The following is a 23,761-nucleotide window of genomic DNA, read 5'->3' as shown; positions in this document are numbered from 1 at the left end:
TCTGTTCTATGCAAGTGATTTGTGGATACAATAAGGAAACAGTTGAGTACCCTCATTGGCTCCTGAAGGTATAAGCACCTGGACGATTAACGGGTTCATCCGTTAATTGGGCACAATCCCCATTCCATGAGCCAGTTATGACATATAAGGCCATGGCTGCTTACCCCAGGATCTGACATTTCTGGTTCTGGAGTATCCCAGGCTACATCTTCTGCCGGATCAAGTAGTTCTGTGGATATACTGTTTCCTTGTTTTATGTTCAAATCCCTTGCACATACAATCAAACAATCTGTGGTATGCCCCATTTTAGATACTGGCATCAATTACTGATTTGATGATAGAGAGATTATATAATGTGCTACGCCTCTGAGGGCTATTATAAATGTTAAATAAAACCAGGAATTAAACATTTTGTAAAGTGGAGTTTGAATATTTGTAAGCATGTTGTACTATTATGGGGACCTAGCATTACTTTACAATTAAGAGAGGTTTTAAAAAAGACTGCCAGATCCCCACTAATTTCTCCCTCTTGATTTCTTCTTCGCCTTTATCTGATATGTATAGTAGCCATCCAGTATTAATTCTTCCCCCTCCTAGGTCTCTTGCAACAAATGTATGTCATATAGGAAAAGGATTGATAGACTCTCATTGTTGTCAAATTTTCCAGTGTCACCTGCAATGTTCCATGAGATAATGGAGAGTGTGGAGGAATCTGGGAAGTCAACAATGGGATCAAATGAGGACATTGGTAAAACTTGTTGAGACAAGGACGTTTCAGGAAATAAAATTTCTAAAGGATCCAAAGCTTGAGGACTAAGTCTTGGTGGATCAGTTATTTTAGTCAATGATTTTTGTCAATCTAGTTATTCTAGGGAGGATAAGACTCTTAGAGAGAGATCAACATTTTCCAAGCTAGTATAAACTGTTTCCCTGCCATGATTTCCCCTCTCATGGAGGCTTCTTCCTCCGAGATTTGTGTTGCCTAATGTGTTAGTTGAATAATGAACACATTGTTTATGTTACGTTATGTTATGTTACTTGCCATTTATATAGCGCTCTATATATCATTGGTATGACCTAAAAGCACTGGTAGGTTGAATGCCCTCGGGAACCGTAGTTCGGGTCAGTAGAGAGAGATGCTGTCATAGGGTGTGTGGGTGCACCAGATATGTGTGCATTTGGTGTAATTGTTGGATGGTTGCTGCATCCTACCAATAGGTGTGGTGCTGAAGATGTCAGTTGGATGTGTGTAGTCTGGTGGGTGGAGACCCAGTCTGGGCTCTGGCTGTGTTAGGCCTGAAGAACGCCTATGTGAGCAACTAGGCCGTAACTGCATTTATTAGGGTGATGAGGTGTTGATGGGGTCGTAGTCATATGTGAACAGCTAGGCTGAATTAATCAGGGATATAGCTGTGTTCTAGTTGAATGATGGTGTATAGTAGAGATTGAGCATAGTGATGTGATATGGTGGTTAGAGGATGGTGGGAACATAGCGACAGACAGACAGACATTTAGAGACAGGGGGCGATATCAGTATATAAGGGGAAACAGATATGCCAGCCAATGTTAACCACGCCCACTCCCCTCAATGTAATACAGAGCACACCCTACCCAGCATTCATCCACCCCCTGTCTTGCCCACAAACCCCTGGCACTTTCCCGCTCCGACCGCACCCTTTCCCCTCCCTAAAAATTGCACACCTAGCCCTAACAAGAACCAAAGCCACATCCCTCTCCCCCTCTGATCCCCCTACCCTCTCTCACACTCCAAACCCAGCAAAAAAACTAAAGAGGAAACGTACCTGGTCCCCCTCAATCTCTCAGCACACTTCACCTCCTCTGTCGCAACCCACCACCACATTCTCCCAATCGCCTCCTTCCTCCGTGGCTTCACCCTTCCTGAACCCCCTCTCCCTCGATTTCTCATCAACTGCAACTGAAACTCCTAACCACCCACACCCATCCTTCAGATCCCCTGAGCCAAACCCGATCATCCCAACACATGCAGCCACCCAATCCCGCCCGAAGCCCGGCAATATTTCTGCTCGCCCACTATTCCCATCGATCATCACCCACCCTACCCTTCCCCCTCTCCAGATTCCACTCTCTCCACCACCACCCCCTTCCGCTCCAGCTCCGAGACCAACCTTGCCTGCCGATGTGAACTGCGTCTTATTTAATGCCCGATCCGTAGCAAAAAACAGACACTGCATCTTTGACCTCCTCGCCTCGGAGAAACCAGACCTGGTTTTCATCACCGAAACCTGGTTCTCTGACAACTTCGCCCCAATCGCTAATGAAGCCTCCCCCCCTGACTACTCCCTCATCCCACTGAACTATCCCTCTAGAGGAGGGGGAGTAGCATTCGTATTCAATTCTCTCTTCCATGCCTCAATCATCGACAACCAACCTTCCATTCCTTCCGGTGAATCTCTCCTTGTTAAATTATCCCTCTCCCCGTCGCTCTCACACAGCTTCCTAATAATCTATAGGCCCCCTGGCTACGATAGACAATTTGCAAATAACCTCTGTGACTCTATTGCCACCCTTCAACTAAACCATCCCAACCTCACCCTTCTTGGAGACTTCAACATATGGCTCGACATCCCCACCAACCCCATGACACACTCTCTGGTTGACGGTTTAGACGCAATTAACCTCCAACCCGCCATAAATGGCCCGAATCACTATAAAGACACACTCTTGATGCCATATTTAGCTCCAATACCAGGATTCATCTAAACACCCCCACCCCTATCATCTGGTCTGATCACTTCATTCTCTCTTTCGCCATTCGTTCACCCGACCCCCTTCCCGTCCTCGAATCTGAACCTCTGAATCTACACAAATGCTGGAAAAAACTAATAATCGACCTGGACCTAGCAGACACACTCCTCCAGTTTCCACCTCCAACCTTCCAACTCACTAAACAACTAACCCCAGACGCCTTTCACTCATGGCTCAACGTATCTCTGATGCGGCTCACACCCCATTGCAAACCATCAACCCGCCGTGGCCTCTTCCGCAGATGGATCACTCCCGAGTTGAAGACCACTAAACAACTATATAAATTCCTAGAACGCAAATGGCAGAAAGACAAAACCCAGGAGCGCACGGCCACCTTGGCCCGTCACGTTTATCAGTACAAGGCCGAAATCCGGAAAGCAAAAAAAGCCCACTATAACTCTCGAATCCTAAACTGCAAAAACCCAAGCAAAGAACTCCACAAAATCATCGCCGAATTCACCAAACCGGCTTGCACCACAACCGTCCCGACTCCCTCACAATCACTGTGCGACTCTCTCTCCCTCCACTTTTACACCACGGCTCTTGAAAGATCAAATACTCTAGCCACCAAACTGAATCTCTCACATCCACCAGGCAATACTCCCCCCCATACCGGCCAGCCCACCACCACTACGCAACCAACGTTCGAATCCTTTAGTCCAATAACACCAGAGCAATTTCTCGAACTTCTATCTGCCTGTAAACCAACTGGCTCTCCGCAGGACCCTTGCCCAGGCACAACCCTCAAAGAAATGTTCACTTCAACCTGCGCAGGAGAACACACAAGATCCATCATAAATGCCTCCCTTTCCTCTGGAATTTTTCCCGACACATTCAAAATGGTTCATGTCAAACCTCTAATTAAAGACCCTCTCGAGCCAAAAAACTACCAGCCTATCTCAAACACCAGGTTCCTTGCCAAACTCATTGTCCGAACCGCCTACTCCCAACTAAATGCCTTTGTCGAAGCCAACAATCTCCTAGACCCCACACAATCAGGTTTCAGAGCCCGTCACGGAACTGAAACCACCCTAACCTCAATCTGGGATGACCTTAAAATGACAACAGACTCCGCGGGATGCACTGCACTAATCCTTCTTGACCTATCCGCTGCCTTTGACACTATCAATCACTCAATCCTCCTACACCGCCTCCACTCCCTAGGAATTTGTGGAACCGCTCTTAAATGGATAGCGTCATTCCTCAAAGATAAATACCAAATAACGATACTCTCCACTTACACCTCCCAAGCCCGACCAGTTGACACGGGAGTCCCACAAGGAGCATGCCTATCTGCCCTCGTATTCAATCTCTACTTGATCACCCTCCCACCAATAATTCGATCACACAACATCTTGTGTTACAACTACGCCGATGACACTCAACTAATTCTAAAACTCATGAACTCAAAACCCAACTCCAGACCTGACCTGGCCTCCTGCCTCCTTGACCTGGAACTCTGGATGACCCAGAGCTACCTCTTGTTCAACCCCTCCAAAACGGAAATCATGGTATGTGGCAACTTCCGAACTTCTTCCACACCCACTACCCTGGCCATCCGCCATGGGCAACTCACCGACCCCCTCGAACTCAGTGAAAAATCGTGGATGCACCCTTGACTTTGACTAAACACTCTCACGCCAAATAAACAACGTCTCAAAGACCTGCCATTACCACCTTAAAACCCTTAGGCGCATATTTCCATATCTCTCATTTCCCAACAGACTCTCCGCAGTTCAATCAATTGTTATATCAAGACTGGACTACGCAAACCCCCTATACCTCGGAGTCCACGCGTACCAACTGAATAAACTCCAAAGGGCTCAAAACGCAGCAGCCAAAATGCTACTTGTACTCGGCCTGAGAGACCACATCTCCCCAGCCCTTAAGACGCTGCACTGGCTTCCAGTAGCACGAAGGGTGGCTTTCAAAACCTTATGCATCTCACATCGAGCTCTGCATAAAACCGGACCTCAATATCTTCAAGACAAGCTAAAACCCTATCACCCCCCACGCACCCTAAGATCAAGCTCAGCCGGGCTACTAGTCATACCTAAGACAAACTCAGTCAGATTAGGCGGATCATCATTCTCAGCCTTGGCCCCCACGCTGTGGAACTCGCTCCCACCCCACATCCGCCTAACTGAGGATTTAATGTCTTTCCGCAAACTGCTGAAAACCTGGCTCTTCCCCTAAAAACCGACGTTACCAAGCAAACCCAAACAGACCAACAGCATCTCAATGACACCAATCCAACAAACCACCTGATACGAGAAATGGACAACTAATAACCCATAATATAAGCTAGAAGGACAAACAGAATTAAACGAGAAAAGTAGATCAAAGCAATGCAATGGCTAATAAGAATATATCATACGCAAACAGTAAAGAGATGTAAACTCCTGAAATGGACTAAATGCTCAAGGAGTGAACGAAGTGAATGGCGTAGATGCAATAGTTAAAACTGATGAAGCGTGTGGAACAGATGAATGCGCTGAGTGGAAGAATGCATGAGTAGAAGAACAGATAACTATATATTTCAAACGAGTGTGTAAATCGAATGAGTGAATAGATCGGATGAGTGTATAGAATGGATGATCAAGCTGAGCGGATAAGTGTGTAGAATGGTTGGGTGTGTAGAGCGGACGAGCGTGTAGAGCGGATGAGCGTGTAAATAACAGAGAGGCGAGTAAAACGCAGGAGTGCGTAGAACAGATGAATGTGTAGAATGGATGAGCGTAAACCGGATTAATGTGTGGAACAGATGAGTATGTAGAGCTCAAGAGTGTGGATAGCGGATGAGTATGGAAGTGCGGAGAGTGTGTAGATCGCTGGTGCAGATAAATGTACAGACCTGGCAAATGTATAGAGCGGATGAGTGTATAGAGCGGATGAGTGTATAGAGTGGATGAGTGTATAAGAGCCTATGAATGTACAGGGCGGATGAGTTTACAGGGCGGATGAGTTTACAGGGCGGAGGAGTGTATAGAGCGGATGAGTGTATAGAGCGGATGAGTGTATAGAGCGGATGAGTGTATAGGGCGGATGAGTGTATAGGGCGGATGAGTGTATACCACGGATGAGTGTATACCGCAGATGAGTGTATAAGGTGGATGAGTGTATAAGGCGGATGAGTGTAGAGAGCAGATTAATATATAGAATAGGATTACTGCATATCAATGAATGACCTTATAGGGCTGATGGGTGCATATTGCTGTTAAATGAGTGGAAAGCAAGAGTGCATAAAGCGGATGAGTGCGGAGAGAGGGGATGAGTGCGGAGAGAGGGGATGAGTGTGGAGAGAGGGGATGAGTGCGGGGAGAGGGGATGAGTGCGGGGAGAGGGGATGAGTGCAGAGAGAGGGGATGAGTGCGGGGAGAAGATGTCTGCGGGGAGAGCATGTGTGCGGAGAGCGGATGAGTGCGTAAGAGCGGTTGAGTGCTTAGATGGGGTTGGGTGCTTAGATGGGGTTGGGTGCGTAGGAGGGGTTGGGTGCGTAGGAGAGGTTGAGTGCGTAGAGGGGATGAGTGCGTAGAGATGCTGAAAGCGTAGAGCATATGGAATGAGTAAAGAATGTAGATGGAGTCTATATGGATAGAACAAATGATATATGTGAATGGAATTGATCACATATACGGATTGAACGGGTGCCGGATGTGAATGGAACGGGAGATGCATGTTGATAGAATGGCCAACTTATGTGAATAGAACGCGTGCCGTATACCGATGGATTAGGTGCTATAGGTGGATGATCGGGTGCAGTATACAGACGAAACGAGTGACATATGTGGATGAAAACGTATAAAGTAGGTGGATGGAGAGAATGAAATATGATGAAGTTATGGATGAAATATATGGATGGAGTGCATAAAACAACCTGGAATACACAAAACGGTTCTGGATAAATAGAGTGCATTTGACTGCGTGTGGCGGACAGGAGTGCGCATGGCGGAAAGGAGTGCATGCATGAGACTGACAGGAGTGCATGCATGGGGCTGACAGGAGTGCATGCTTGGGGCTGACAGGAGTGCATGCTTGGGGCTGACAGGAGTGCATGCTTGGGGCTGACAGGAGTGCATGCATGGGACAGACAAGAGTGCATGCATGGGACAGACAAGAGTCCATACATGGAGCAGACGAGTGCATGCGTGGGGCAGGCTGAAGTGCGTGGGGCAGACTGGAGTACGCAGGGCTGACTGGAATACGCGGGGCAGACCGGAGCACACAGGGCAGACTGGAGCATGCAGGGCAGACTCGAATGCATGAGTGCATCGAGTGGGCCGGAGTGTGTGGAACCGACTGGGATGCATGAAGGGTATAGGAGTGCATGGAACTGACCAGAGCGCATAGAAATGCGTGACGTATATACTATGGTCTGGAATGCAGAGAACGTTTGAAAGACCTTATATCACATCATAACACACCACCACGCTTACTCTCTCCTCACACCACCACTCAACTAGAACACAGAGATACTATGACACCATTTGGTATAACTGTTCTCATACCAACATTCTGCCTCATACTCCCCATCTCACTCTAAATAAACACTGCTGGTTACCCACCCCCCAGCTAGGCGTTCTCTTCAGGCCTAATGCAGCCACAATCGATCTGGATAAATCCTGCCAGAACGAACACATACTCCTGACCTCTCAACCACCACACCTACCGCTAAGAAGCAGCCATTACACAAATACCGCACCGGCTGCACACAACCGGTGCTCACACGCACCTTTGACTCTCTCTACTCTCTCTATTGACCTGAACTTCGGTTCCCAAGGGCGTTCCACCTACCAGCGCCTTCAGACCATACCAATGGTATATAAGGCGCTATATAAATGCAAAGTAACATATCATAACATAACATAACATATATAGGGGGATACAGATATATAGCAACAGCATGGGGAACAGGGTGCACAGTAATACAACGTGTGGGGCGAATGCCATCAAGAGGGTGAACAGTAATACAACGTGTGGGGCAATGCCATTGAATTGTGCTCATTCCATTCTGCCATATTCATTCCGTCCACTCGTCTATTCCTTATACTTCGTCTACTCTATATATTCCATCCATTTTACCTATATAATCTATCCCACCTGTTCCATCTACTCTATCCATTCCATCCATTCCACCTGATCCATCCACTCTACCCATTCTATCTATTCCATCCATTCATCCACTCCATCCACTCCATCCATCTATTATCTTTTCTGTCCACCCTATCAACACATCCATTCTATCCAATTAATCTAATTCATCTATTCTGTCCAATTCATCTATTCTGTCCAATTCATCCATTCTTACCAATTCATCCATTCTATCCAATTCATCCATTTTATCCAATTCATCCATTTTATCCAAGTCACCCATTCTATCCAGTTAATCCATTCAATCTATTCCGGTTCGTCTATTCCATCCACTCCATCAACTCCATCCGTTCCATCCGTTCCATCCGTTCCATCCGTTCCATCCGTTTCATCCAGCTCCATCCAGCTCCATCCACTCCATCTGCTCCATCCACTCCATCTGCTCCATCCTTTCAATCCGGCTCCCATTAGCTCCATTCAGTTTGATCCAGTTCCATCCGCTCCATCCAATCTGTCCGGCTCCATCCAGCTCCATCCTGTTCGATCCAGTTCCATCCGCTCCGTCTGTTCCATCCATATCCATCCAGCTCCATCCGCTCCATCCGTTCCATTCAGCTCTATACAGTTCGATCCAGTTCCAGCTGTTCCATTCAGTTCCATCCATTTCCATCCAGTTCTATGAACTCCATCCAGTTTGATCCAATTCCGTCCACTCCATCACTCCATACACTCCATCCACTCCATGCACTCCATCCGTTTCATCCACTCCATCCTTTCCATCCACTCAATCCTTTCCATCCACTCCATCTGTTCCATCCACTCGAACTGTTCCATCCACTCGATCCACTCTTTCCGTTCCATCTGTTCCATACACTCAACCCACTCCATCACTTGATCCACTCCATCTACTTGATCCACTCGATCCACTCGATCCACTCTGAATCCATCCATTCGATCCACTCCATCCACTATATCCTCTCCATCCACTCTATCCACTCCATCCCACTCATCCAACTCAATCCAACTCCATTCGCTCCATCCTGTTACATCTGTGTTATCCACTCCATCCACTACACACACTCCATTCGCTCCATCAACTTTATCTTCTCCACCCACTCCGTTCACTCAGAACACTCATTCCATTTTATCCACACCATATACTCCATACACAATCCAGTTTCCACCAATTCCATCGACTCTATCCAATTCCATTGACTCCATCCATTCTATCCATTCATTCAATCCATTCCATACACTCCATACACTCCATACTGTCTGTCCATTTCCATCCACTCCATCCGTACCATCCATTCCATCCAATTCCATCCACTCCATCTACTCCATCTAGTTCTATCAACTCCATCCAGTTCGATCCATATCATCCAATTCCGTCCACTCCATCACTCCATACACTCCGTCCACTCCATCTGTTTCACCCACTCCATCCATTTAATCTATTCCATCTGTTTCATCCACTCCATCCGTTTCAACTTCTCCATCAGTTTCATCCACTCCATTAGTTTCATCCACTCCATCTGTTCTATCCACTCAATCCGTTCGACCCTTTCCATCCAACTCCATCCAACTCCATCCATGTTATCCACTCCATCCGCTCCATCCACTACACACACTCCATTTGCTCCATCGACTTCTTCCGCTCCACCCACTCTGTCCACTCATTCCATTCATTCCATTTGATCCACTCCATACACTCAATCCAATTCCGTCCAGTTCCATCGGCTCCATCCAATTCCATCCACTCCATCCATTAATTTGATCCATTCCATACACTCCATACTCTGTCCATTTCCATCCACTCCATTCACTCCATCCACTCCATTCACGCCATCCACCCCATCCAATTCCATCCAATTCCATCTCCTCCATCCCCTCCATCCCCTCCATCCCCTCCATCCCCTCCATTTACTCCACCCACTCCACCCACTCTATCCATCCACTCTAATCACTCCACCCACTCCATCCACTCTATCCATCCACTCTAACCACTCCCTCCATTCCATACATGCCATCCTATCCTGTGGGTAGGATCGGAGGTTATTGAACACCAGGTAGATAGTCCCATTGTGTGTTTCGTCATTGGGTTGTTGGGGGATTAAGACATATCTTTAGGGTCGGCATTGCTCTTTATGGGAAGAGCCATGTTTTTTTAGTAATTTGTGGAATAGTCTTGGGTGTGTCGGATGTGTGGTGGAAGCGAGTTTCACGGAGTAGGGCCAAGGCTGAGAAAGAGTATCCTCCGATCCTGATGGAGTTGGTGGTTGAGATCAGATTTTGAAGACCAGGTAGATAGTCACAATGTGTGTTTCATCATTGGGTTGTTGGGGGAATCATACATATCTTTAGGGAGGTCATACCTCTTATGGGAAGAGCAATGTTTTTAGTAGTTTGCAGATTGACAAATAGTCTTGGGTGTGTCGGATGTGTGGTGGAAGCGAGTTCCACAGAGTAGGGGCCAAGGCTAAGAAAGAGGATCCTCCGATCCTGATGGAGTTGGTGGTTAGGATCACTAATAGGAGGGCGGAGCTTGAACTTCGGGTGCAGGCTGGGAGGTAAGGTTTTAGCTTGTCTTGCAGGTACAGAGGGCCGGTTTCGTGCACTGCATGGTGAGTGATGCAAAGGGTCTTGAACATGGTCCTTTGTCCAACTGGGAGCCAGTGGAGGGTTCTGAGAGCTGGAGAGGTGTGGTCTCTTGGACCCAGTGCTAGTAGCATTTTGGCAGCAGTGTTTTGGGCTCTTTGCAGTTTATTGAGGTGGTATGCCGGGACTCCAAGATAAAGGGATTTAGTATAGTCCAGTCCCGATAGTACAATAGACATAACAGAGGCAAGTCTGTTCGGGGAGGAGAGGTAGGGAAAAATGTGCCTAATTTTGAGATGGTAATGAAAAGACTTAGATACGTTGTTGATTTGACGAGAGAGGGCTAGGTCAGAGTCCATAGTGCATCCAAGATTTTTTATTGTGGCGGAGGGGGTGGGCGGTTGGCAAATGGATGGGGGCCAAGGTAGTGGACGGGGGAGAATCTCAGTGTTGCCGCACACCAAGATTTCGGTTTTAGTGGGGTTTAGGAGGAGGTTGTTTGTAGTCATCGAACGGTCGATATCAAGGAGGTAGGCTGCGAGGTCGGGCTGGGAGTTGGAGTCTGAGTTGAGGAGTTTCAGGATGATTTGTGTATCATCAGCGTAGTTGTATCACAGGATGTTGTGCGGGCGGATGATTCCAGGGAGGGTGGAAATATAGAGGTTGATTAGGAGGGTTGATAGACATGCACCTTGCGGTACTCCGGAATTAAATGGGCGAGCGGCTGAGGCAAAAGCAGAGAGGAGGGTTATTTGTTTCCTGTTGTCGAGGAAGGAGACAATCCATTTGAGAGTGGTTTCACAGATTCCTAGGGAGTGTTGGCGGTCAAGGAGGATTGAAAGGTTAATTGTGTCTAAAGCGGCAGAAAGGTCTAGGTTCCATGTCACAGTATGAAGCCTGATTGGGCGGGGTCAAGGAGGTTGTTGGATTCGACAAAGGTGTTTAGAGTTGGGTCTATGCAGTTCGGTTGATGAGTTTTGCAAGGAATCTGGTATTTGAATCGGGGCAGTAATGTTTGGGGTCAGCGGGGGTTGAGGGATTATTTTTTAGAAGAGGCTTGACATGTGCAATTTTGAAGGCATCAGGGAAGATTCCAGAGATGAGGGAGTTATTTAGGATGGTTCTTGTGTACTCTCCTGCGCAGATGGATGAGAATATTTCTTTGAGGACTCAGGCGGTGTGGGAGTCAAGGGGGGAGCCAGAGGGTTTTCGAGCAGAGAGAAGGTCGAGATATTCATCTTGGGAGATTGGTTTGAAGGAGTCAAAGGTGGGTAAGGTCGGTGTTGGGGCGGTGGGCGGGGTTGCTTGGCAGGGTGGTTGGATTTTGGGGTGGGTAATGGAGCGCCAGTTTGTTGTTAAGGGAACTCGTTCTGTTGAGAGCGGTTGTGTAGAAGTGGAGCGAGAGAGAGTCGCAGAGAGATTGTGATGGGGTAGATTGGACAGAGTTTCAGGTGGGTTTGACAAATTCAGATATGATTCTGTGGAGTTCCTTGTTATAGTTTTTACAGTTGAGAATTCGATTGTTGTAGTGGGCCTTTTCCGCTTTTCAGATTTTTGCTTTATAGTGGCCATAGTGCAGGGCTAAGGTGGATCTACTGAGATTGGTTGTTCTTTTCCGCCATTTGCGTTCCAGGGATTTATTTAGTTGTTTGATAATCCTCCGCTCAGGTGTAAACCATTTAGGAAAAGGTCTGCGTCGTGAGGGGGAGCGGCATGAACCTGAACCTTGGCCTCCACGACCCGAACGACCATCTCAACACAGCAGTGGATAATGCCATTTCTAACCTGGGTTTTACAATTAAAATTACATCTCCCACACACGCCAAAGCTAGAACACTGGATTGGGTATCTGACCTTAATTGGTCAGTTGCTATTACTCAAAACGAATCAGTAGCCTGATCAGACCACCATCTCATACTATTTTCCATCCCTTTACCCTCTCCGCCCAAAGTAGCACTAACTTCCCTCTCACTCTCCAGGAAATTGCTGCAACATCACCATTGATAACCTCCAACCTCTCATTGGTGATATCCTCAACGAGTGCAAATTTCACGAGCTTCACCCCTCTAACCTAGTAGACCTCTTCAACAATACTCTTAAGTCGGCATTAGACTCCACTGTCCCGTTAAAACTCAAGAAAGCCAAACCCCTAGCACACCTCAATAAATAGTTCACCCCAGAATGAAAACACCTCAGAACCACCAATAGATCCGCTGAATCAACATGGCGTAAATCTTCGACTACCATCAACAAAACAGCTTTCACCACAGCTGCCACTATCTATAAAGCAGCCATCCTCTCTGCAAAAAAAGAAACTTTCAATTCTAGAATTCACAATGCCAAATCCAGTACTAAGGAACTCTTCAGTATTTTAAAAGAGCTTGAAGCCCCTGCACCACCCTCACAAGACTGCATCAAAAATGCAGAATGGTGCACAAAAATCCAGAAATCCCTTGCAGACAAAATCACCCAACTCCAAAACAAGATCAAAGTAAAAAAGCAAGCCTCTCCACCTGCCTGCGCCCTCCCCTTGACCCACTTCCAAAGCCCCAAACATGCGCCCCATTCTCCTTCTCGCAAGTGACTCCTAAAGAAGTCGAAGACATCATAAAGAGTCTAAAATCTTCCCATTGCCAAGCAGATATCTGCCCAGCCACCATCATTAAAGAGTGAGCCAAAAACCTTGCCCCATTCATCACCTCATTAACAAACTTCTCATTCTCATCCAATCAGGTACCCAACAACCTCAAGGAAGCGTGGGTCATGCCACTATAAAAAAAACAACCTCAACCCCAATGTCCCCACCAATTACAGGCCCATCACCACCGTCCCATTCTTACTAAAAATCTGAGACAGCACTGTTGGATCTCAAGATCCAAATGGACGAGGCAAAGGATAAAGGCAAGCTAGCAGTCCTCTTGTTAATGGATCTTTCCGCTGCCTTCGACCTTGTCGATCATCAAATTCTCACTAAGCACCTCAAAACAGCGGCAGCATTCTCCACCAATGCATCCGACTGGATTAAATCCTTCCTCTTTAGCCAGACTACAAGAGTCTTCTCCCCTTATGCCTCTGCCTATCCCACTCCAATACTGTGTGGTGTCCCTCAAGAATCCTGTGTGTCGCCCACATTATACAATATTTTTACTAAGCTAAGCTAGCTAAGCTACTTTTCAACCGCTTAGATAAGTTGGGTGTCATCTATACAAACTATGCTGACAACACCCAAGTCCTCACTGGCTGTTATGACCACGATTAAAAACTGTTAAATACCATTTACAGTGAAATCCAAGCTTGGATGGCTACCAACAGTTTTTGCCTCAATGACGACAAGACCGAGCTAATGCTCGTTGGTACACAGGCACGCCTGAACAAACTCGACATCAGATACTCCTTTTTTGTCATTGATGGCAATATGATCAATGTCTCCAAAGAGATAAAAACATTAGGGGTCTATCTTGACTCAATTCTCTCTCTCAAAAGACATGTCAGTAGTGTTGCATCCTCCACGGCCTACACTAAGACACTGATCTACAGTTGCAAACCATTCCTTTCCACAAGTAGTTGTCTAACGCTAGCCAGAGCACTTACCTTATCTAAATTGGACTACTGTAACACACTATTCCTTGGTACATCTGAACAGAATCTAAACAGACTCCAGGTACTCCAAAACAATTCACCAAGAGCCGCACTCGGTCTACCCATATACTGCCACATTTCCACCCATACAAAGAATGCCAACTGGTTGCCCATGTGTGATAGAATCACACTACGCACCTTTGCCATCACTTTCAAATGCCTTACGAATTCAGCCAGAGATATCTGGCAGACAAAATCTGCCTGCACAAACCTACTCGCACTACCAGATCTGCTCTCTACCATAATATGGTCACACCAAGGTTCAATCTCAAAACCAGCTTCCCGGTCCAAGCTGCCAAACGCTGGAATTCCATCCCCATCATGCTTAAACAAGAACCATCCTTGCTCTCTTTCAAAGCCAGCATAAAAAACTGGCTATCCAATCACCACTAACATACTGATAACTAATTGTTACTCCTTGTATTGTACTCACGGTATGCCACGGTTTCCTCTGATCCTTATGTAACCAGGGTCCCTCTTATTTATTTTTGTCCTCATGCCTGTTTGTATCTGCCTTCCATTGCATGTATGTCACCTCAAGGTTTCAAGCACCCAGCTACCTCCGGGTTTGGTGCACAATATAAATATTAAACAAATACAAATACAAATGAGGGGGTGAGCGGAGTTAGTGAGTCTATTTGCCATTAGTCGAAGGAGTCGATGGTTAGAGATTCATCAGGGGGGGGATAGTTGTAGGGGGTCTGTGGAGCAGGGCTTTGGCTAGGTCAGGGAGGATCTTTAGTTTGTTCCAGAATTTGCGGTGAAGGGCGGCAGCTGGTTCAGGGGTGGGGGCAGAGGCAGGGGAGAAGATGGAGAAAGGGACAATAAAGTGATCTGACCAGATGAGTGGTAAGCAGTGAGGCTAGATGTATCATGTCTTGGGAGCTGAAGATAGCATCTAGGGTGTGTCCTTTAGAATGAGTTGGGCCATTCATGTGAAGGGAGAGGTTAAGTGCATCTAGGGTGTCGACCAGTGAGTGGGTCATGGGGTTGGTGGGAATGTCTAACCAGATATTGAAGTCCCCTATTAGGGTCAGAGAGGGGTGGTTTAGTTGGATGCTGGCTATGGAGTCACAGAGGTTGGTTGTGAAATGGCTGTCATAACTGTGAGGTCTGTAGATGATTAGGAAGCTGTGGGAGAACGTCAGAGGCAGTGAAAGTTTAACAAGGAGGGATTTTCAAGATGGAGTGTATGTCTGGGAGTCGACGAGTGAGACTGAGAAGTGAAATTTGAAAAGGACTGCCACACTGCCTCCTCTAGAGGGTCTGTTGAGCGGGATGAGGGAATAGTCGGTGGGGAAGCCTCATGAGCAACAGGGGCAAAGTCGTTGGAGAACCAGGTTTCAGTGATAAAGACTAGGTCAGGATTGTCAGAGGAGAGGAGGTCATAGATGCCGTGTATGTTTTTTTCTACAGAGCGGGCATTAAAAAGGATGCATCTGACTTCGGAGTGGGGAGTTGTCCTCGAGATTGTATAGGTGTGGGTAGGGGGTGTAACAGTGTGGTGGGGAGGGTGGGGCATTCAAGGTCGGTTGGTCAGGGATAGGAATGGAAGAGGGGGGTGGGGTGACAGCGGGTTCTGGTTGATTAATGTTCCAGTCGGGTCGATGGAGGATGGGAAGAGTGGACAGGTGGAGGAGGATGTGAGAGGGGGGAAGACAGAGTTGGGAAGGCAGGTGCCGGTGGGCAGTTGATCGGAGGGTGGGGAGGGATTTGGGACCGGATATTCTTGTGTGAATCTTAAGGGGCTGGGGATGCCAGGTGTTCTGGGGAAGAAGTTGAGGGAGAAGGGTTGGAAGCAGGGTGAGGGTTGGGGGTAGTGTGGTGATGGTGGGGGATGAGGGATTGTGGGGTTAGGTGGAGGTAGGAGGGGTGAGGAGTAGATAGCCATTGAGGGGGACCAGGCACGTTTTCTACTTTTGAGGGTTTTCCGTGCAGCCGGTGTGTGAGAGAGGGTGGGGGGATCGGAGGGTGAAAGAGAAAAGGCCACTGTTCTTGCCAGAGCGAGATGTGCAGTTTTTAGAGAGGGGAAGGCATATGGCAGGGGGATGTTGGCTGGTGTTGATGGGGGATAGGGCAGGGGGCTTGGGAAGGAAGGGGTAAGTCTTTAGTTCATTGATGGGGCGGGGGATGCAGACTCTGAGGAATTTGGGGTACAAGGGGGGAGGTAGGATCACAGAATGGTGGGGAGAAGCGATGGAAGAAACTGAGGTTTTTGGATGTTTGGAGCGCCATCAGGCTCCTCTGGTCTGGTAGTTGGATAGGGTGCGGGGTGCCACGGCGAGGGTTACTGTCAAGTTCTCGATGGCAGGTGGAGGGAGGCTTGGGAGTGATGGGTTTGTTTGGGATGGGAGGGGGGATTTAGGACTAGGGAGATCTCATTTTAGATTTAGATGGGCGGCGGGGAGTCATGGCATGGTGTAGTGGGGGGTTTGTGGTCCCATCCGGAATTGGGGTAGTCCCAAGGCAGTAGGTTTCCTCGTGATGCAGAGGGCAACTCAATTATTTTTGGCCGTGGGACCTAGATGTGACACAGTCTTTAGGAGGTAGGATTCAACACAGTGATCTTTCAGTGAACTCGGGCACAGGTTGTGGAATGCAACACAGTAGTGCTAGGCCACAGTATCATCTAGAAGTGACACAGTCTTAAGATGCAGAATTCAACATAGTAAACTTTTAGTGCAAAGACAATGGGCCTCATTACACGGTAGGTGGTAGCCATGGCACTATTAGCGCCATGGCTACCCCCTTAACGCATTCCGGGTCCGTGTTCCCGGAATAGGGACTTACCGGGTCATTCTGACCCTGGAGGACCCGGTAAGTCCCCATTCCGGGAACCATTCCCCATTTGAGCCCCCACAGGGCTCAATGGGAATGGGGAAGGAGCTAATAATGGTACCTCAATTTGCGGTACTGTTATTAGCTCTGAAGTCCCTTAGCGGGTCCCTCCCCTAACGCCTGGTAAAACCAGGCGTTAGGGGAGGGACCCGCTAAGGGACCTCATAGTAGGGCGGTAAGGGATTACCGGCACTGGTGCCCTTACCGGTGCCGGTAATCCCTTACCGCCTACCGTGTAATGAGGCCCAATGTCACTTGGCCACAATAACTAGGGGTGACACAGTGTTAAGGTGCAGATATCAACATAATACACTTTTAGCGCAAACTCAATGGGCCTCATTGCGAGTATGGAGGTAGCCATGCCACTTTTGGTGGCATGGCTACCCCCATACTGGGTACCGGGTTCAGGTTCCTGGAATGGGGAATTACCGGGCCATTCCGACCTTGGAGGGCCTGGCAATTCCCTTTCCCGGAACCCGGACCCGGTACATCCTCATTCCCATTTGAGCCCCCATAGGGCTAAATGGGGAGGATGCTAACAATGGGCCAGTTAATGACGGGCCCATTGTTAGCATCCTGGGGCAAGATTACAGAAACATTGCACCATTGCAAGTGCAAAGTTGCTCGGTATTAGCACTAGGGCAACGTTTGCCCTATTTTTCAAAACACTGGGACATATTAGAAAACTATTGCACCATGACAAGTGCAGTTTGGCATGTTATATGCACTAGGGCAAAAATTACCCTAGTGCAAAAAAGATACATTTACAATGTGTTTTTTTTCACCAGAGCAAAGTTTGCCCTAGTGCTAATACCATTCCATATTATCACTAGGGCAAACTTTGCCCAGTTGCAATAATGCAGTGAAAATGTATCTTTTTTGTCCGAGGGCAATTTTTGCCCTAGTGATTATACCATGCCTAACTGCATTTGTCATGGTGCAATAGTTTTCTAATATGTCCAAGTGTTTTTTAAAAATAGAGCAAACTTTGCCCTAGTGCTAATACTGTGCAAACTTTTCACTTGCACCAAAGCAAAGCTTCTGTAATCTGGCCCCTGGTCTGCTAGCGGATCCCTCTAAGGATGCCTGGTTTTACCAGACATCCTTAGCGGGACCCGTGAGCAGACCTCGTAATGAGGCGGTAGAGGGTTAATGGCGCCGGCAGCTCTACCGGCGCCATTAACCCTTTACCGCCTGGGTCGTAATGAGGCCCATTTGTCACTTGACTACAATATCTAGATGCAGGGTTCAGCACAGTAAGCTTTTAGTGCAAATTCAATGTCGCTTGGCCACACTATCTAGGAGTGACACAGTCTTAAGATGCTGAATTTAGCAAAATAAGCCTCAGCACAAACTCAATGTAGCTTGGCCACAATAACCAGATGCAGAGTTCACCACAGTAAGCTTTTAGTGCAGACTCAAGGTCGCTTGACCACACTAACCAGATGCAGAGTTCAGCACAGTAAGCTTTTGGTGCAGACTCAATGTCGCATGACCACAATAACCAATGGGCCTCATTACAACTCTGACGGTAGCCGTGCCCTTATTAAGGGCACGGCTGCTGCCGGAGTTGCATTTATTCCGGCACCCGCGAATGAGCAAGGTCCGGGTCATGCCGAGCTTGGCGACCCGGTAATTGCACATTTACGGGTGCCGGAATAAAGGGCCTCCCGATCCCCATTCTGCCCCATTGGGCTGAATGGAGATGGGGAGGTCGGATGCACCCGGCACATACAGATTTGTGCCGGTGCATTCAACGTGCTCTGCTCGTGGGTGCGGAAAAACCTGGTGGTTGTAACAGCACCCTCAAGCAGAGCACGTAGTATGGCGGTCCAGGAACAACGGTACCGGCATGCTTACCGGTACCGTAGTTCCCAGACCGCCATGCTTGTAATGAGGCCCAATGTCTCTTGACCACAATATCTAGATGCAGAATTCAACACAATAAACATTTAGTGCAAACACAATGGGCCTCATTGCACGTTAGGCGGTAGAGGGATAATCGCTCGGTAGAGCTGGCGGTCCAGTTATCCCTCTACCACCTCATTACGAGGTCTGCTCGCGGGTCCCAAAAATGGACGTCTGGTAAAACCAGGCATCCTTACCGGGACCCGTGAGCAGACCATGATGCTAACAATGGCCCCGTCATTAACGAGCCCGTTGTTAGCATCCTCCCCATTCCCATTGAGCCCTATTGGGGCTCAGATGGGAATGGGGATGTACCAAGTCTGGGTTCCTAGAATGGGGAAATACAGAGCCCTCCAAGGTCAGAATGACCCGGTATATCCCCATTCCAGCAACCCGGACCCGGTACCCAATATGGGGGTAGCCATGCAGCTAAAAGCCGCTGCGGGAACCGTTAAGGATGCCTGGTTTTAGCGGGTCCCGCAAGGGGACCAGGGAGCTAATAACGGGCCTGTTATTAATGGGCTCATTATTTGCTCCCTCCCCATTCCCATTGAGCCCTATGGGGGCTCAAATGGGAATGGGGATGGGTTTTTCCAAGGAGGACTTACCGGGTCCTCCAAGGTTGGAATAGCCTGGTAAGTCCTCATTGAAGGAACCTGGTACTGGAACCCGGTATGGAGTCAGCCATGCCCTTATTAAGGGCATGGTGACCTCCATACTCGTAATGAGGCCCAATGTCTCTTGACCATAATATTTAGATGCAGAGTTCAACATAATAAACTTTTAGTGCAAACTCAATGGGCCTCATTACGAGTCAAGGCGGTAACCGAGCCGGAAAAGCTGTCAGGTTACTGCCGGACTCGTATTACCATTCCGCCTCTGTGATACCCGGAATCACTGGGGCATTATGACCCCGGTGACCCGGGTATTCCGGAGCCGGAATTGTGTAAGTCCCCATTCCCATGGAGCCCTATTGGACTCCATGGGGATGGGGACAATGGAAACACTGGTTCCGTCTATGACAGAGCCGGTGTTTCCATTGTCCGCCTGCAGGCGGGTGGTGTTAAACCCGCCAGGTCAGACCTGGCGGGAGTGACACCTCCCGCCTGCAGGACTCTTAATCAGCCGGTCGGGAAAGAACAGTGGCAGCGGTTTTACCACCTCCATTCTTTCCGGACCGGCAGGGTCGTAATGTCTCTTGACCACAATATCTAGATGCAGAGTTCAACACAGTGGCCCTCATTCCGAGTTTGGAGGAAGTCATGGCGCTATTTGCAAATTGCGGTACCGTTATTAGCTCTGAAGTCCCTTAACGGGCCCCGTCCATAACTCCTGGTAAAACCAGGCGTTAAGGAAGGGACCCGCTAAGGGACCTCGGAATAGGGCGCAAAGGGATTACCGGCACTGATGTCCTTAACGGTGCCCGGTATATATGTGCGCCCACCTCGTAATGAGGCCCAATGTTTCTTGACCACAATATCTAGATGCAGAATTCAACACAATAAACTTTTAGTGCAAACTCAATGACGCTTGACCACAATATCTAGATGCAGAATTCAAAACAATGAACTTTTAGTGCAAACTCAATGGGCCTCATTACGTGTATGGAGGTAGCCATGCCGCTAAAAGTGGCATGGCTCCCCCCATACTGGGTACCAGGTCCTGCAAAAGGGGACTTACTGGGCCATTCTTTAGATTTTGGTCTAGTGTCTTTCATTTTATCACTCTCTCTACCCTAACAATATAGCACTTCATATAGTTTTGTAATTTGGTGCACAATCTATTCAAGGAACTTATCACGGTCAAATTCACGGACTAACTGTCATATTATGTCTTTCTGTAACCCATAGAAGTAGGCAGTTTTAAACTCATTGGAATTGGGGTCAAAAGATACATCAAAGCGAAAAAAAGCTCTTTTAAAATCTTGCAAAAATTCAGCAAGGTGACGTATTTGGCCCCGCCGTAATTGTGTAAGCAACTTTCTTTGCCTCCTGTAATGATTGGAATGGAGAACAATGACGTCTAATCTCTTTTTCAAACTCTGCCCACGTCATGTTCTGCTGTTCATTTAATCCTCTAATGATGCTGGCTGTGGGAGCGTCCAGAGTTAAGTGAAAGTATTGTCTGTATTGTTCTTTAGGTATCTGGAGGGCTTTAAATGGCTTCTAAGTGGTCCTCTATACAGCACTCCCCTCCTTTTTTTGAATGGTTTGATCAGAGCCCTGATTGATTTCATTATTTTAATAGGGCTACTCATGGCTATGCATGGAATTGCACTACTTTGTGATTCAACCTTTGTTTCAGGTGTATGTGATTGGTGGCAGCCCCGAATGGGTGTGTCAAATCCCCCAAAGGTGCTACAACCAAGTTCAGTCACCGGCCCAGCCACTGGGGCACTAGTTCTCTGTGTAGAAATAGAATCCACCTCCATTGAATGTGGTGTCCTGCCGTTTGTCCTGGTGCCTGGAAATGCATATTTGCTGTTCCAAATCCTTGCACTTTTTAAGGAGCCTATCTGCCTCATTACGCAAATAATTGTTTTCTTCATTCATCTTCTTAATCACACTTTGCATATCGCTCATTTGCATTTGGCATTCATTGAATTCTTTGTCTCTCTTGTCTCTTTCTTGAAACATTTTAACTATTTCCTGTTCAGCATTTTGAAGATCACTAGTCTAGTTCTGCTCTTAATTTTTCCTCTTGTTCACTAGCTCCATCCAGCTCAATTTTTAATCTGCTAATCAGCTTGTCATCATTTTCTTGCATTCGTAGAGACCTATTTAAAATGAACCATGTCTTGGCGCATAGCCGTATCAGACAATCTTTCTCTGTTTATCAGCAGCATTTAATAATCTCAAAAGACATACCTGGATTATGCTACCTTCTGCAAAGATGCTGTCCAATGATTCTTTCTGCACTTCACCATGTATGCTGTCATGCCATTCTGTGGCATTATTTTATGACCATGTCTCATGTGCATATAGCGTTGCCTCCAGATATTGCACTCTGGGAAAATGACTCTGGGAATGTGGCCTCCATTTGAGGCATTCTGAGATTCACTTTTAGTGTCACACTGCTCTCATAAAATGGGTTCCCTTTAATGCACGTATGGTAGTGTGAGACACACTTGCCACGCCCAGTAGGTGCTCTGCAGCCACTTTCCCGGCCAACACACCATATATGTAGGATATTTTGTCTTATTGGGGAAAATTTGGGGCTTGGCGGTATTTTCTTACCATCAAAATATGAGCAGTAGTTTCGTGAAAAGTTAACCTTGTATTTAGATTGGGTTTGGCCTCATGTTATTTTAGTGACCATACCTTGTTATCTTATATTGGGGAATCTAGTAATATATTGTTTTGCGGTATTTAGTGGTGAGATTGGTTTTCTTCCTTATATTATAACCTCATCATAAAACAAAACCTTCCTTTCTATTAGAGTACCTCCCAGTGGTCTGTAGAGAGCCTTGGACCTATGCACATGATAGAAACCCAACAATTTTATTTAGAGCACCACCTATAGGTTGTGGCCGTATCACTGGCTTATTTACATCCAGCCATCTATGTCATAAAGTATTGCTGGTTCATGGACTTCCAGTAATCTATATATCATCTCAGATTACCTCCCATCATCACGCAATGAAGACACACACACACACACACACACGCACTAAACTGCTTTATCACTGAATATTATTAGCTTCTTTTGGATTGTTGTTTTATCTGTGGTGGTAAATTGACAAATGCACTACTGAACAAAATGAATCTCCCCTGTATATTTTTACATAAATTCACACTAAACCATTTGTTTTCATGAATACTTATTATTTGGAACCTTATTCACATATTAACAAATCTTACCATGGATACATTGCATCATCAGCTGAAATACAAAAAGAAAGAGAAAACAGAACAAACAAGCCTTTTAAAGCACAGTTAATGTTCCCCCATTCTGAACATGGCGAACAAATACATGCAGTGACTTCCCTGCCTTTCTACGCTGTTCTAAAGATCAGCCATTCATGTGTCATTTAACAGTATCCTCACTTGTACATATCTTACCTAAAATGTTTCTTTAAAGTCCCCCACGCTCCACTCGCAAAGACAGGCCCAGCCAGCACAGAATGCTTCTGTAAATCTTGTGTGTCTGGGAAGCATGGCGGGAAACTCTCTAGCCGGCGCTCTGTGACCCCTTGGACTTCTGTCTTCACAGCCCAGTCTCCACAAACTAACCCCTCTACACAAGTTTTGCTATTAGCAAAACTCAGAGCCTTCCTACTTTATTTTACGTGGCATGTCTGCAGACACTTTCTTCCAATCAGGTCAAAAGCATGTTTTCTGCGTCACCCTTCATTTCCAGAACAAAGAAATCCTTGCTCTCTGAGCAACTGTTTCAATTTATTTCCTGATGCGCATACTTTCTCTCTGCTTTCCACAAGCTAACACAGAACGAGAGAAATAAAAGAAATGCCATTGTGCATTTAAAATGCATTTCAGCAGTGCCACCAAAATATGTATTTTCACCTCATTTTGCACATGAGACTACATTATAATGTTAAGAAAGTTAGAATTAGTATTTAGTAATGTTAATTGAATTAGTCAGTTATATAAATAATGTAGCCTTCTATGTACGAGGTATCAAAAAAAAGAATTGTGCACTTCATTATCTGCAGTTTCACATTGGGCTTTTGCTGTGTTATGAATTTTGTACCTTGCATGCCACCAACAACATATTCACATGTTATACTGGTAACACAAAAATAAATGTATGTACCACATTAATGCTGGCAATAAAATTCCACTGCACTTTGTAATAAACAGTATGCCTTTACCTTTACATTTTGGTAAAACGCTATATATTTTCTTACAATCCCCATTCCCATTTGAGCCCCCGTAGTACT

General features: G+C 46.8%; 1 protein-coding gene across 2 annotated transcripts in view; it reads left to right on the top strand.

Annotated features, from left to right (window-relative positions):
- HAO1 (hydroxyacid oxidase 1) overlaps nucleotides 1-23,761 on the top strand; it is a 411,308-nt gene that overhangs the window by 366,430 nt on the left and 21,117 nt on the right. The gene's annotated exons all lie outside the window — the stretch shown is intronic.

The sequence above is a fragment of the Ambystoma mexicanum genome, chromosome 4q (genome assembly GCF_040938575.1).
Source record: "Ambystoma mexicanum isolate Mex_15411 chromosome 4q, UKY_AmexF1_1, whole genome shotgun sequence".
Taxonomy (NCBI): domain Eukaryota; kingdom Metazoa; phylum Chordata; class Amphibia; order Caudata; family Ambystomatidae; genus Ambystoma; species Ambystoma mexicanum.
This window is presented reverse-complemented; position numbering and strand designations above follow the sequence as displayed.